The 15,459-nt window shown below is 39.7% G+C and overlaps 1 protein-coding gene across 3 annotated transcripts in view; it reads left to right on the top strand.

Annotated features, from left to right (window-relative positions):
* The first annotated feature begins 2,337 nt into the window (after nucleotides 1–2,337).
* The window catches only part of lrfn1 (leucine rich repeat and fibronectin type III domain containing 1), a 137,457-nt gene continuing 124,335 nt past the window's right edge, over nucleotides 2,338–15,459 (top strand). The window contains exons 1-2 of one of the 3 annotated variants that reach the window (XM_085131744.1): nucleotides 2,339–3,410; nucleotides 3,584–4,157. The gene's annotated coding sequence lies outside the window, so the exon portion shown is untranslated. Of the gene's footprint in view, nucleotides 4,158–15,459 lie in introns of all 3 variants that reach the window. The other 2 variants (XM_085131745.1, XM_085131743.1) reach the window with 2 other exon arrangements.

Genomic DNA, 15,459 nt, shown 5'->3' with positions numbered 1-15,459 from the left:
CTGATATAAATAGCAGATTGTCTTCCTTCGTGGCTCTTTTTCAGTTTCCATCAGTATTTGCTGCTTGTGTCTTATGTACTCACCCACCTCGTTCAGACAGAGCTGAGAGAAATCATATCATAAAACCAAAATGCTCCGGCGCATACTAAAACACAATGATATTCTAAAAGAGTGGCATCTGTTCAGAGGGCACAAAATTAGTTTAAAGATGCGTGAGAATCTGAGTTCATATTGTTTCCAACCTTTCAAAAATAACTGTTTTATTGATATTAACTGAGTTACACGTATATGCAGCACTGTGACAAATGTTTTGGATTTTTTTTCCCCATATTTGTCAGATTCTAGATATTTCAGATCATCCGTGAAATATACTTTAGTGTTACCAATTCTACGCTTGAGCCGAATTCACGGTACCATTAGTTACAGTAAGTCCTGCAGCTCCTGAAGCATCAAAGCAGCCAGCCCCGGACCATCACACTACCACCACCATGTCTGACTTGTTTTTTATGAAATGTTGTGTTAATATTGTGCTAGCTGTAATTCAATTCAATTCAATTTTATTTATATAGCGCCAAATCACAACAAAAGTCGCCTCAAGGCGCTTCATAGATACAGAGAAAAACCCAACAATCATATGACCCCCTATGAGCAAGCACTTTGGCGACAGTGGGAAGGAAAAACTCCCTTTTAACAGGAAGAAACCTCCGGCAGAACCAGGCTCAGGGAGGGGCGGCCATCTGCTGCGACCGGAGTCAAACCTCCCAAGAAGTTCAGCTTCTGTCTGATCACTCTATAGACTATTTCCCCAAAAGTCTTGTGTAAGATGTTTTTAAGATTTTTGTTAATAATTTTGGTAGGCCAGCCCCTCTTGAGAAGGTTCTATGTTTCCTATATGTATTTCCTATGTTTTCTATGAAGGAAAAAGGAAAAAAAACTCCCAAGCTTGTGAACTGAATGTTGCAGTTGCTTTGCACACTGTTAATGATGACTGTGTGCTGTTTTCTTTGTACCAGTTGCCAGAATAAAGAGGGAGCCCAGAGTAAGGGCAAGTCCAGCATTGCAGTGCCGTCCTTTCTACATGGGCATATCACACCACTTGCACGATAGACTCACAGAACAGCAACAGAACAGCAACAGCTACATTACATATTTCCATATGTTTCCTGTTCTATGTTTTCTCCACTTGTGGATAATGCCCGTAGTACACTGGAATTTTGCAACCCTCACCAGACTGGTAGAAGTCAATGATTCTAATTGATTGTTTCATAATGTGTTGCTTTTTGAGATATTTCAGCCTAATTCACTTCGGCAGACACTTTGTCTATATAAGTGATTTCTTTGTTCCGCGGGTCTGAAAGAAATCAGGCCTATGAATGGCTAGTGAAACTGAACTCAGCTTTTCAACTAATGCGGTTAATTGCAGTTCATTCATGATTTAAAAAGGGAGAGCTGTTACTTTTTCACATAGGGCCAGGTAGGTTTGGAAAGGTATATTTTTTTCTCCTTAATACAGGAAATCATCGTTTAAAAACAGCATTTTATATTAACTCAGGTTATCTTAGTGTAATATTAAAATATCTGAAACATTTACATGAGAAATATAAAAAAAGAAAAAGAGAAAAAGAAATCGGGAAGGCAGCAAATACAACAACCCTGTAGGTATAGTGTCTTCCAAAGGGAGCTTGTGTTACATCTCACTCTTCCATGTAAAACACCCTGGAGGTGTCCCACCCATTTTGAACTGCCCTTTAATTAAAACAGGCTGATGCTCTTGTTTTGAGTCATATAATTGTGACACCTGTCATGTTGCAGTACCCAAACAAAGATGATAAAACGTACAGCTGAAGCCAAGAAAAAGAATAAGTGTGGAGATTCACTGTTCTATTGCTCAAGACATTCCAGGTGTCTTTAGTACCCTGTGAGAATTAACCTTGTTATTTATTGTACTTTTCTTTCTCATAGTTTTATTTCTTGTCATTTCCACATTATTATAGTTGTACATTTGGGGCCTGTTATGTGAGATACTTTCATGGTATCTTAAATTTTCTTATGTGATGGGATAGTTTTATTTGGTTAATCAATTCAGCCTGCAGAAGACACTTAAATCTGCTTTAAAGGTGAATCTCCTCCTCTGAGGTCTTGAATGCCAGGTATTTAACAGCCAACATTTAATGTATGATGTGTCCAAGTCTGTGCAGCACATGTGATGCTCCTGCAGCTAAATCAATAGGATTTTACAGGAACTGCCAAGTCCATCTTACAGTAATTCCTTGTTTCATGATGTCATGCAGCCTCCATGCAAGCAGACAATGCTCTTGGGGGATGAACACGGACAAAAAAGAACACTGGAAAACATGATGGCTTTATGTCGAATGGGCTGTCTTTGGCTTTCTTTTGCAACTCTGAGAGGATTAACTATTGTTTTTTTACTGGTGGGAGGATGTTCATGTTATTTTTCTATAGGCTGGATATCCAATTTCTGCTGATCTGGCCTAAGAGGGGTGTTTGTCCCAACTGGAAAGCAAAGCAGTAGGTGCTGTCTGGGACATGTGTGTGGGCGGTCAATGAATTCATGTTTTTACTTGTTATCGTGCCCGTTCAAGACTGAGAAGGATACGAATAAAAAAAATAAAGGTATAGAGGGTTAGAAGTATTCTTTAGATCCCAAATGCAAGACACTGAACACCTCCTACTGCCTATAAGGAGAGCGAGTGTGATTTTTTTTAAGTGCAGCAATGATCCAACACCTCCTCAATCCCCTCCCTCAGGGCTCTCTCCTCCGGTCCACTGTTGCAGTATCTTGTTGTGCTGGACCATGAGATACCAGCCCATCCCGGAGTATCACAAACAGCCCACAGCACCCCCTCTCTATTTCAAGCCACCTTCATGTTGAAACATTTGCTTCTCCTCACCACCACAGAAAAAGAAAAGCCTCCAGTGTTTCGTGCATTTGCTTTAAATGGAGCTCAAATGACATCACATTGCTGCAGTGCTGCACTGTCCATGAAAGGTGTCAGTCGTTTCCTCTGATATCAAGAATTTGTCCACTGGCCACTTGGCTCTGCTCTGCTCCAGACATCATGGCGTGAGCAAATGTATTCTTTTATAGCCGGCTCGTGTTACGCAGGTGGACGCCTGCAAGAAGAGTAGAGGCGCATTTTCAAAGGTTGCCTGTTCTCTGGGACACAGCAAGATTTCCTGCCACATCCCGCCCGAAGAAATCGACCGCATTGCTTTGTAGAAAGAGCGGACGGACCAAGTCGTGTATGAAAACTAATTGCTCGCATGGGTACGCATAGTGTTAGAGGAGAAAGAGAGAGAGCGAGAAAAAACAGTATCAGTGCATGGGTGGGATTCCTTCATTGCGCTTCAGATAGGGGAAGTTATGGCAACAAACGTCTACAGTGAAGGTAAATAAATGTCAGGAAATTAGGCACGATAAGTGCGCTCTAGTGCTGTAATTAACAGAAACCCGGTGTTGGTGGAGACTTTTTCGACCTTTGCTGTTTTTGATTGACTTGAAGCCCGAATTTGACGCCAACCTTCAACCGTGTGAGGCTTCTTTTTCTTTCTTTTTTTTCAGGAGTGCAACCTATCGCTTCAAAAAGAGCCCCGTGCTGCAGTTCTCCATCCCGACACCATCTGTACTGCAATTCATCACAGGCGTGAGATTTATTGGAAATTTAATCCATCGTTCCTCCGCGTTACAAACGCGTATGCGGGGGACCTGCTACGACCACGTACTCACGCTTTAACCCATTTGAAGACGGCTCGGACGCTACACTCGGACCCTCCTGAGCTTCTGGATTTAGAGATTTCAACCTAATTATATTCTGCCTGCCTTCGAGCCCTAATCGGATCGTACTGGGATTTTAGGTGGGGTTTTATCCCGATGCAGGTAACTGGGAAGGACTGTCTCTTGTTGATGACACTTAAGCAGCAGATTGTCGCTCATTGGGTCCCTTGGATTTTTGCAGCACAAGCCTGACCAGCGTAACAAGAAGGGTTTTACACCTGAATTTGGAATAAATGAACTCTCGTCACCATCCGAGTTTCGTTGTGAATTTATCCGCTGAGACAAGTGTGTGGACAGCGAGATCATGTGCATTGGGATCAAGCCTTTGGCTTCTGCTATATTAGTCCCAGTTCCACTTCTGGTAAGTCTCTCAGACTTGGTGAGAAATGTAAATTAGACTTTTGCAGCTGTGACACATACGTGGGTGCAATGTGATGAGCTAAATGGTGTCCAGATTTCTGATGTGCGGCATGGATTGTGCAAACTAAATATAGAATAATAGGCCTCCGGTATCTATCTATCTATCTATCAAATCATTTATGTATCTTGATGCATAATGTGCAAGTCTTTCAAGGCTATTCACAGTAGTCTGCTGGATAATATGGTATAAACCTGTCTGGCAGAGATGTCTTCATGTTACTTGAGATATCCAGTTCTCACGTGGTTGTTAGTGCTGTTATATATCTGATGGACTGAGTCCGATGGGCTCACAACAGCTCTGTCATAAGGCTGGCAGAGCTCCTAACTGCAATGAAGACGCTTAAACAGTGACACAAGAGTTGAATTCCCACAGACAGAAGCGCGTGTGGAAATGGCCCGGGTGTGTCTGCATCAGCACCACTCAGAGACCAAGAGTTTTCATAAATTAGCAGCAGCTGCTGGAATTCTCCCATCAGGGTAAATTGCACTGATTGCTCAGAGAGTGGGCCGTCTTACACTGGAGCCACAGAGCCTGAACCACCAGGAAACTTATAACTGTATTGTTAACTTGCAAGTTTAAAAAACATTCGGCCAGATGATGAATTTGTATAATGAGTAGAGGCCTTTTCAGGATGTGTGCACTGTATATTATTCTACTCCTGACCTTTGTTTTGGCAAATCAGCTAATCAGGTTTAGGAATGATGAAGGGATACAGAAGCACTGATGCAGCATTCTAATGATCTCATGGGCACTGTGAGTGAATTCTGCCTATAATGGTTGCAGCTGGAATTTTCAGCCCCTCTCATCATTTTCCAGTTACTTTATAATCACTGACGTGTTAGACTCAATGGAGTGGCTATCCCAATTTTTGCACAGTGCTTCAGAGGTCAGCATTTGTCCCTGAAATATCTATTTATCACTCAGAGGACATCAGTTACAGCATGCAGGAAAAATGAGAACTCACGATGCCTGCATGGAGGTACAGAGGTTGTAAATCAGTTAGATTGAGGTGGGGTTAAATTGTCAATATCTTTCACTAAAGTCAAGTGAACATTGCTCGTATAGCCCCGCTTAATCCACACAATACCTTCTAAGACTTCCCCTGGGATACATGTAGACATTGGACAGCTGTGTGGCTACATTAGGGCAGGCAGTGAGTGTTACTGCAGCTTGCAGTGCTATTCGAAAACACTGACTGCCAGCTGTATCTATGGTATACACCCTCCTTTAGCATGTATGTTCCTACATGACAGAGCACCCACCGTTTTCACGGCTGTCAACTGCAGTAAAGTGAAAAAATAACAGTTGTCATAAAGGAATTATACCATAGTCTGACAGATGACTAAAGGCAATAAAATACTATACTGTATTTGTCATGTAAGGCTTTTATTGTAAGAAGAGGACAAACAGCTGTCTTGAGGGCTTGACTCACTCTTATTGTTTAGTTTGAAGTAAAGATTTAACCCTGTGTTTTTGGCAAAAAGCAAATTGAAATGATGTTTGGTTAAAACTGCGCATCATACAAGTTTTGACATAAGAGACTTGAGAAGTCTCCTTTATCAGGGGTTAATGAGGTTTCTTCTTTGCAGGGTTGATACCCTTGAGCTTCATAGGATTTGTGATTTGAATTAGCAGTGCATAAAGCAGGGTTCTTATGTATTTAAATGCCTTTTTTACTAGCTGGTTAGCGTTGCAGTAAGTGGTGATGATCATGTCTTGTCAGTTTACTTGTCAGCGTGTTGCAGGATGTTACAGCAGAAGCTCAGAGCATTTGCTGTCATGTGTTTGCCTAATGAAATCAGACAGGATGGTCATTATCATTATCATGCATTATTGCCAACACTTCCATGTTCAGCAATGCTAATGCAGGCAGTAAACTGCTGCAGAACAAATTAATATCTCAGCAGGTAATGCCATAAAGAGAAAGTTACAGTGACATGTGTGCTGAGTTTTTTTTTATTACTATTTTGCTTTCTAGGCTGCTATATGCAGGCTGAGAGGTTAGATTAATGAGGTCTCCCTGCCTTGCCATTCTGTTGCATTGTGTTACAGCAGCTGCTCATGGTGCTGGTGTCATGTGTTAGCATTATGAAATCAGGACCAGTGGTGGGTTATCAGCCACTGCAGGAATGAGAGCAAACACAAGCTATTGATCTGTATTCAGGACTATAAAAGACTGTATAGGGCAGACATGTATTTGTTCTCTATACAAGGTATATTAAAATAGCCATTTACAGTGAGTCATGTTCTCAGCTTGACATTTTCAAAATGCACACATTTGCTGAAAAGATTACTTTTCCCAAGATACTCTAAGCTATCAATCTAAGAGTTAAAATAGTGGTGTAAGTAGTGACTTTTGGCATGATTTTTAGTCATTTCTTTCCACAGTTATGTACCGTGTCGACTAACATGTTTTTCGACAGAAAAAATGGCAGTGTCATAACATTTTATTTAAGGAAACAAAGAGCAAAAAAGTTTTGGGGGATAATATTGTGCATATCTCGAGAGAAATAAATGATGTCAGGGAGTTAGAAAAAACTCCTCTACCCTCTTGATCATTTTTCTTGAAGTTTGGATTTTGCATGCAGAAAAGAACCAGTAAAGAAAAGTGAAAAGTACCAATTAAGTTGTTATTGGTCAAAAGAATGAGATAGATGTTTCTCCCAAGGCAAGTCAAGTTATTTAGCACTCGTGATGCATGAAAAAGGTTCGAGAAATGGCATAATTACAACTAGCCACAAAGATCAAAGGAGTAGCCACCAAAGCACTGAAGCAATTAAACTAGAGCTGCTCTTGGATTTTATATTTGAGCGAGTAACAAAGTGACAAAAAAAGCAGTGGGGCTCTCAAATGGAGGAAACGCAGGTAAGTAACATACAGGCCTTGAGATGCATAAAACACTTTTGAACTTTGCGGCATGATGGATTTCAAGAGGGAGAAAATACAAGAGCGAAAAAACATATTAAACTTAATGCCCACTGCAGTAAGTTGTTAAACAACTTTTGGTGCTTATTTTAGATGTATAATTTATTCCGTAGACATTATTTCTTTTTGCTCATCAGCACACGGTGTATTATGCTGCAGTGTGTTGAGGACACAAAACAGGTTTTTGTGCAGAAAGCTGATGTTCCTTCACTACAAGAAGGTCCTGGGTTTGTCTGCATGCAAGGAGCAAGATTTAAACACTGCCTGTGAATGTGACTTTAGTAGCTTAGACGTTTGACCTGTCCAAAATGTACTCTGTGAATCTGCTGTTGCATGCTGGGATGTGTCCCCTGTGATTGTGAAAAGGACAAGCAGCACATATAGTCTCTTATTTGCTAAGTTAGTTTTTTTTTTTTTTACTTTAGTTGTGTGACTAAAAAGACATCACAATCAAAAGTTAATAGATTGAATTTGAAAAAAAAGTCCTTTAAAAGCAGAGCAGGTGAAAAATGGCTAAAGCATTTCAAAAGCACAATTTAAAGGTGCAGAAGTCAGAGTAGCAAGACTTTGTAGCTTTTGCACTTGGTCATTTTTGATATCTCTTAAGAGCATTTGTATTCTGACTTGGTAACCTTTGGAAGTCATGATTGCGGCAATTCTCGTTTTACCCTGAAGGCTTTTAGCCTCTCGCATCTGCGTAGTAAGTCTCAATAAGAAGAGCTGTCATTTATTGTCAAGAAGTGTGAATCTGTGTCTGCAGTGCACTTGTTAACATTGTCGTTGTTTTTTTTCCTGACAAATAACTGATGAAAAGGTTAGGTACAAAAAGCTCTGGTTGTTAAAGACTGACCTGCTTTGTGCTCTGTAACACGCAACATGTAGTAACAAGGTGCAAGGGAGAAGATACTGTGGGTCGTGATATAGAGGGAAGTAGTGGATAGTCATTTTGAGGGCGGCTAACTGTCTAGCAGAGGCATACAGATTCATAAAAGAATTCATAAAGTGGTGAGAGAGCCAATTCCTTCAGGAATATTGTGGATGAATATGGTCAAGCTGATCCCAGGGGTATGCAGCAGTTACAATCCAAGCATAGCATATTGCACCTGGCTGGAGCAGCCAAATCCTGACGCAAATATTCAATTGGGCAAATGCTTATAACCTGCTATGGAGCACATGGCATCTAAACTGCAGAGGCGCATCGCTGCATAGTACCAGCCAGTTGCCCGTTCCGTCTGATGACTCAGAATATTATTGGTGACATCTATCTCCCTCAAGAAACAGTGCTGTGCAGTCGTCCTGCCACATGTGGCAGCCTTAAACTGTTGCACTCGACACTGCGTGTCAGAGCCTCTAAATGGTCATTTAGATGAAGAAATGTGATATCATTGTGTAAACCAGAAAAAAGCACTAGTGTAGAATAATAGCAAACCTGCAGCTTCTAGTATTTTGCTGTTTACCTGAAGGTGACATTGATTTAGATAATGCTTTCAGCAGCTGCATCTGGTCCTATTGATCAATATCTTCTACTAGAACAGCATTTCACTTTGGCTCTCTTGAGCAAGCCAATTAAGGGAGCTACATGCTCTCATACAGAATTTGAAATGTGCACAAACCCTATCATCCCCACAGTGCCATTAAATAATGCATAAGGACAATATATTATTGTGCTGTGCCTGCTAACACAGGTCTTGCTGGTCCTGTTAAGACTTTCTCCTCTGAACTCAGAAACACTGGCCAAAATTTAGTGCCTTTAATGCACTATTCAATCTTGACCGATGATGCATTAGGAAAAAGACGAATTACTCCTCCCGAATATGCCACTGTGATGAGAGATCATTCGCTGCTTACTTATTGATTTGTTTGTCAGAAAGTCGTATGGTGTGCTCTTCATCAGCCTGCACCAGCCTCACTGGAGATGTGTGGCTGTGCTGCCTATTAAAGGCACTACAAAAGCATTAACTGTTCTAGTGAAGTGATCGGTTAAGAGCCAGTGCAACAAAACAAGGATTCTGTGAAAAATATCTTGTCATTGACCATATTTTCTTCTAGTTGTCTTTTCCAAGTTTCTTTGCATGCTGTTCCAGGACAGATGTGGGTGCAGAATAAGGTTCTCTTCATGCGCTTTGATGATGTGCAAAATAAGAAATAGCATAAATCTAGTTTCTTTCATTTCCCCCCCTTTTTTTAATACTTAAAGTGCTTTCTGAGTTTTGAGAGATTTACGGTCACACATCTTGATTTCATGCTTTAATAGCTGACAAACAAAGGCAGAAAAATCCAGCTCACCTTGACTAAATCTCTTTTTAGTCTTGTCGTCTGCAAGCAGAAATTCACAGGACTATTGCTGCATCTAACTAGGAGAGATCATCACACAAAAGCACTGCTTAAACGAGATGGAAACTATATTAGCTCAAAGAAACAGCACCAGCAGAACATCACGCATTTGGCCTGACTCCATGAAATAAGTTTTACTTTGCTGCACTCTTTGGTGAATGTGTTATTTGATATTTATTTAATATGCACACACGATCCACAAACTGATAATTTACCGCCTTGGGCTTTTTGTGTGAAACAAAACATCAACGTAGCAGGTTTCTTTCAAGGTGTGGTGCGCTATATTTGTGTAAAACTGCAGCTTATTGCTGTTTAAATCTTTGAGGCCCTTGAAAGCTTTATAACTCTGAAATACAGAGAGCATTCCCAGCAGAATAGATTGAATGTACAGCAAGGCAGAATTGCTGCCCAAATAATTATTGATCATTGGTTTCTGAGAGTTTCCTTATATTGTTTGTAGGTTTAAATATTTACAATACCTGCTTTTATGTCTGACTTTTTAAATCTATTTATGTGCCTTTAAAAAAAGAACTGTCAAGAATGTGCGAAAGAAAGACTTATCATAGTCTGCTTTCTAAAGTTTCTGTGCAGTGTGGTCGATTTATTTGGCCCTGCTTTTCTTCAAGTAAGCAGTATAACACTTTGATCATCACATTGTTGCACATACATGAGCAGAAGGACAGTTAAACAGTGTCTTGCTGGCACCGAGTGTGAACTCTAGCCGAGGACATCTATTCCTCAAACCAACATTATGAGATCTTTCCATCTTTTCCAAATTATTCACTGAAGTTCACCTGTTAATTACAAGACCATTTGCTGCTGTACTGATTCCAACAGAGAGTTATTTTCAGCAACTTAATTTTGGTAATCCTCATGTGCTTCTTTCTTGTGACTGATTTTTCTATCTCTGGAAGATACCCAGTTTTTCCCATGAAACCAATGGACTGTTTAGTGGGCCATTTAAAGCCTGCAGAGCATTAAATCTTCACGTGTCACATGCATTCATGTGTTGCATGTACTGAATGATTGATCCTGCTGTGTGTAGCACAGAATAGCATATTGTAATTTACATGGTATAGTGCTAGGGTTTTTTTTTTTGTTGTTGTGTGAATCAGCACCAATTCTGTCTTTCTGTGGTTACAGCTATCTGCTATTTGTCAGGAGCAGATGTTAGGCATGCCTAACAAGGTAAAACTAAAGCAGTACTCAAGCAAGTTATATATGTAGGCGAAAGAATAAAAACATAAACCTGTGACTGAGAATTGACGCATATACAGCATACAATACAATATACATAAAACGCACATTGTCCATCATTTTATGCAAAAACAATATCAGCTGACCCTAACTCTGTTTAATAATAGAAGATGTTTTGTTCTCTTTGTATCAAACTGTGACTTTAAATCCCACTAGTGCCACAATTTTAAATTTTACAAACAGTGTGCAAAACAGTTTTTTTTCTGAAAAGCCTTTTTTCCCCGGTTGTTTTTGAAGATATTTCTGAAGCGCTTCCACCATCATTCACAATTAATTTTTGTTTTATGCAGCTGAGAACAGATCCTCTACCTCCTTTTTCTTTGATCATTTCATTTTCAGAAAAGGGCTCAACACTGCACTCAAAAAATCAAACATTTTCTAGTAGGCATTCAGATTCTTGTGAGTTTACCTCATTCTGTCACATTCCCGAGTATAATTTGGGAGTTCTTTGACCATTTATTTGGTCCTAGTATTTTACTTTGAATTTAAACCATATGATGATTGTATAAAGCTTAGTAATTCCTCCAAATGCCCCAAAATGTTTATAAATGTTTGTGCCTGTTGTCTAGATACTCTTCCATTTAGAGTATCTAGACAACAGGCACAAACATTTATAAACATTTTGGGGCATTTGGAGGAATTACTAAGCTTTATACAATCATCATATGGTTTAAATTTCCTTGGTGTCTCTGCCACTCTAGTGTATTAGCCTGCTTTTGTTTATTTGTACGTATTGGTACGACTAACTTTGGATAGTGATTCTTGAGACTATAAACACAACTGTAATAAGTTTTACTCATCCCATAGTCATATTTATCACATCCACCATTTTCCAGACAATGATGAGTAATCTTTTGGAAAACCAAAACTTGCATTCATGGAAAAGTAAAAAAAAAAAAAAATAACAAAGTGTATTTCTGTCAAAACCTTTTCAAGGACATTTCTATCCTTTAGTAGGGCACTAAGAGTACCTCAAAGAATTTTATTTCTTTTGGAACAAAGCCTCATCTTAAGTGGCTCAAGTGTACACTTCCTTTGCATAGTTACTACTAAACAAAACGCAGCTCAGCCAAATATAGTATAGAACAGCCTATAACAGCACAATCTTTGTGTTTAAGGTTTGTGGAAGGACAACTTATTATAGGTGTCAGGGGTTAAAGTGGAATTTATGCCAGGATGCTCTTTGGCGTAAGACCAAAAAGCAGCAGTGACAGGCAAAATATTTGCACATAAAAAGGCCTCCCGTTGAACCAAACAGTATCTGTGCTTTAAAGAATAATCCTCTGAATGTGACTGTAAGAATAGTGGAGTCCAGTCATTAAAAAAACACAAACATCTAAAGGAAATTCATTTAAATTCAGCGTTATTTTAAATACACTCAGACATTAATGATGTTATTTACTGGAAATTATCAAACTGACTAATTTTAATTGCTTTTGCGTTCTGCAATTTTGACCTGAATTGGAGACTGACATGAAGCTCAACCTAATATTTTGCTAGCTTATTTCAAATAGGCCAACGACGTGTTTGAAAAATAGTAAAAATCAACATTTATGTTGTTCCGGAGGAATATGTGACCTTTTGATATTGAGTTATGAAACAAAAAGAGGTCTATGTCCCTGCCCTATTTCTCTCGCTGCCTTGTCATCCATTTATCAATATCTTATTTGGAGGAATAAGATCTGAAAGATTCGATCACCCTGTCCTACTGGCAATAACCAATACCACTGTCATTGGGGCCAAATAGGGGAAGGATAAATGTGCACCCCATTAAGGTAGTGTTGACTGCCCTCCATAATGCATGCTGTATGAACCGAATACAAAAAAAACCCAACAACAGTGCTGTCTCACTAATGCCGGTGAGAGAGAAACCCACACATACACTGAGGAATATTTTCCTACTTTCATGTAGAGAAAGAAGGTAGGCCATATCAGCAGGAGAACCTTGTTCACATGCAATGACTTATTTAGCTGTAATTAAATTGTAATTAGTGGCCATATGTGGAGGGATATCAGCTGAACAGCTAACAAGTCATAACAGTTGCTTGTTGTTTTTTAAAACTTGTTTTCCTCTGGCCTGTAGTTGCAGGAACTTCTCCCTTTGTTTTTAAATGTGTGTAAAATGGCTCACCTGCTTCTCCCCATTCCTCACTGTTCACACACAGAGTGCAGTCTTTCACTGACAAAGACAGACGCCCATTGAAGAAAAAAAAAGGGTTTAGGAGAGGAGATAAAGTAGTGCCTCTGCACGTGCACATTCGTTTCAAAGGTTGCAGTGTTGCATGAATTTGTGCGCGTGTGCAAGTTCCCACACATGAGTGTTGGTTAAATGTGGAGATACTGACATGAGACCAGAGTGAGGCAGATTACATTTATGAATGTAAAAATAACAACAATATTCACTATATTAACAATAATGGCCAAACAAGGGGCGATAAGGGCAATCACTCTCACTATTTTTGATCCTTGAAAGCATCAAGCCTAGCTACAACACCCAGCTCAAATAACCTCTGGATATAATAACTTTTATTATTAACCTTTGCTCACCTTATTTCTATCTCTTTTTTTCATTAAAGCTCTTAACAGTAAATCTAGTGTGTTTTGGGGGGGCAAACTGTTATCAGAACAGTTGACAACAAAACTTAACTAATAGTAAAGAGCCAGTCAAAGGAAACATTAACAGACAAGACTCAAAATATAGTCTTTTTGGCCAAAATTGTGGCATGCTTGTGGCACCTCTTCCCATCTACCTGCTACCGGGGGAAACACTTCAGGAACACTTGGGTTGTTTCATGCGTCAGGGACAAACGATATCGATTTGATGGCTTAGTTGGAGGTGTTGTTGGTCTACCCCGTTCATTGAATGGCAAGCAGCGGGGGGTGTTTGCACATGTGCAGTATTGTTGTTGGGATTGTTACTGAGATGGAGACTGCGTTGTTTGACAGAAAAAAATAGATGTAATTTTGTTCAAAGATGTTGTGGTTTTAAAAACATGATCAGGATTAATGACTTTAATTAAAATTTCCAGAGTCCATAAAGTGTTTTTAGGAAAGCCCCAGTTGACTTACTGTTTTTTTTTTTTTTAACTATAAAGTGTGAATGTCTGTTGTGGCCTATATAACTTAAAATTTGTTCAAGGTAATGAGTTGAATCTAGTTAATCCAGCACATCGCTTGGACACTTGTAGTCACCTCAGTGCTGGGATGATCAGGCTCTGCTACTTGTCTTTATCTGACCTGATGATGTTGTCATAAATATGAATGATGTACTCAGACAAAGGCTTTTCTTTCACTAAATATGTGCAGGGACTGATTTTTATCAATGGCAATATTGCACGCAAATCCTGCTTTCTTAAAATATTAATATATGTCTGGAGTCATGATAAATCATAGCACTACCAGTGGACTAGTAGTGTGGGGTATTTTTTTTTTTATGCTTACATAAGATGTATCAGCTGAAGGATGGGTCATTTGCATGCCATTTTCTCAATTCAGTGTTTTGTGATGCAGGGAATCATTTGTAAGGGCCTGCACTCAGGGCAGGTGGGTGACATTGACTTACATGAGATGTGAAGTGGAAAAACAAAAGCTACACCAACTCAAACTTCACTGTTGGGCGAAAAACAGCAGTTGAATCACACTCTCAACCCTCAGCCTGTCTGTCTGTCAAGATGCATTGAGACATGCCAACCGAACTCGTGTCAGAGAAAACAGTGCCCGGTAGAAGGTCAGCTGTATATCATGTTCATATGAGTGGCACTGAGACGTGAAACACGATGAAAGCTTTATGGTTTGATAACGACATCAATATACTATGTAGCAAAAATACCAAACAAACCAGCCCAGTAATGGAAAGTGATAATGTTCAGGAGTGATTATCTTCCATCTGGCAGTAGCTGTGTGCTTTAGGTCTTTCGGAGTCATCCGTGCATGCAGTTATTGATGATGCCCTTAGACGGGCTTCACCATGATCAGTTGATTAGATTGGTTTGACAAACTACTTTATCCGTTGTGGGACTTGATAGATGAATAGCCTTTATTGTCATTGTACAAGGTACAACGAAATTGGAGTGCCACTCCCTTGGTGCAAAATGCAATAATAAATATAAATATAAAATATAAAAAGTACAATAAAACAATCGAAGTACTCAAACAATAATAAGTACGATATATACAGAATAGCAACGTTCATATAATGATAGTATGAATAGCAGCATAATATAGTGACAGTGGCAAGTATGGTATAGTTAAGCAGGCTCAATTGTTTTGTGCTTATTTACTACGGTGATAGCTCTGGGAAAGAAGCTATCCCTGGATCTGTTTGTCCTGGTTTTATGTGACCTGTACCGTCGGCCTGACGGTAATAGTTCAAACAGTTGATTACTGCGGTGAGAGTAGTCCTTAATGATATTGCCAGCTCTGCTGAGGTACAGAGAGTTTGCAATGGCCTCCAGGCTGGGCAGAGAGCAGCCAGTGACCTTCTGGGCTGTGTTGATGACCCTCTGCAGTACTTTCCTGTCTGCAACTGAGCACCCTGCATACCATGTTGTTATGCCGTACGTTAGGATGCTCTCCATGGTGGCTCTACAGAATGTTACCAGCAGCCTCTCCTCCAGGTTGATGATGACTGGATGTAGTCTTTGTTAGCTAGGTGTCTATTGACTAAAAGGACTCCATTTATGGTGGCCAAGATCAGTGCTGTAGGACATTTATAAAGTGTGTCAGC

This window comes from Neolamprologus multifasciatus, chromosome 14 (assembly GCF_963576455.1).
Source record: "Neolamprologus multifasciatus chromosome 14, fNeoMul1.2, whole genome shotgun sequence".
NCBI classification, from domain to species: Eukaryota; Metazoa; Chordata; class Actinopteri; order Cichliformes; family Cichlidae; genus Neolamprologus; species Neolamprologus multifasciatus.
The sequence above is the reverse complement of the archived record's forward strand: the minus strand, read 5'-3'. Positions and strand labels throughout refer to the sequence as shown.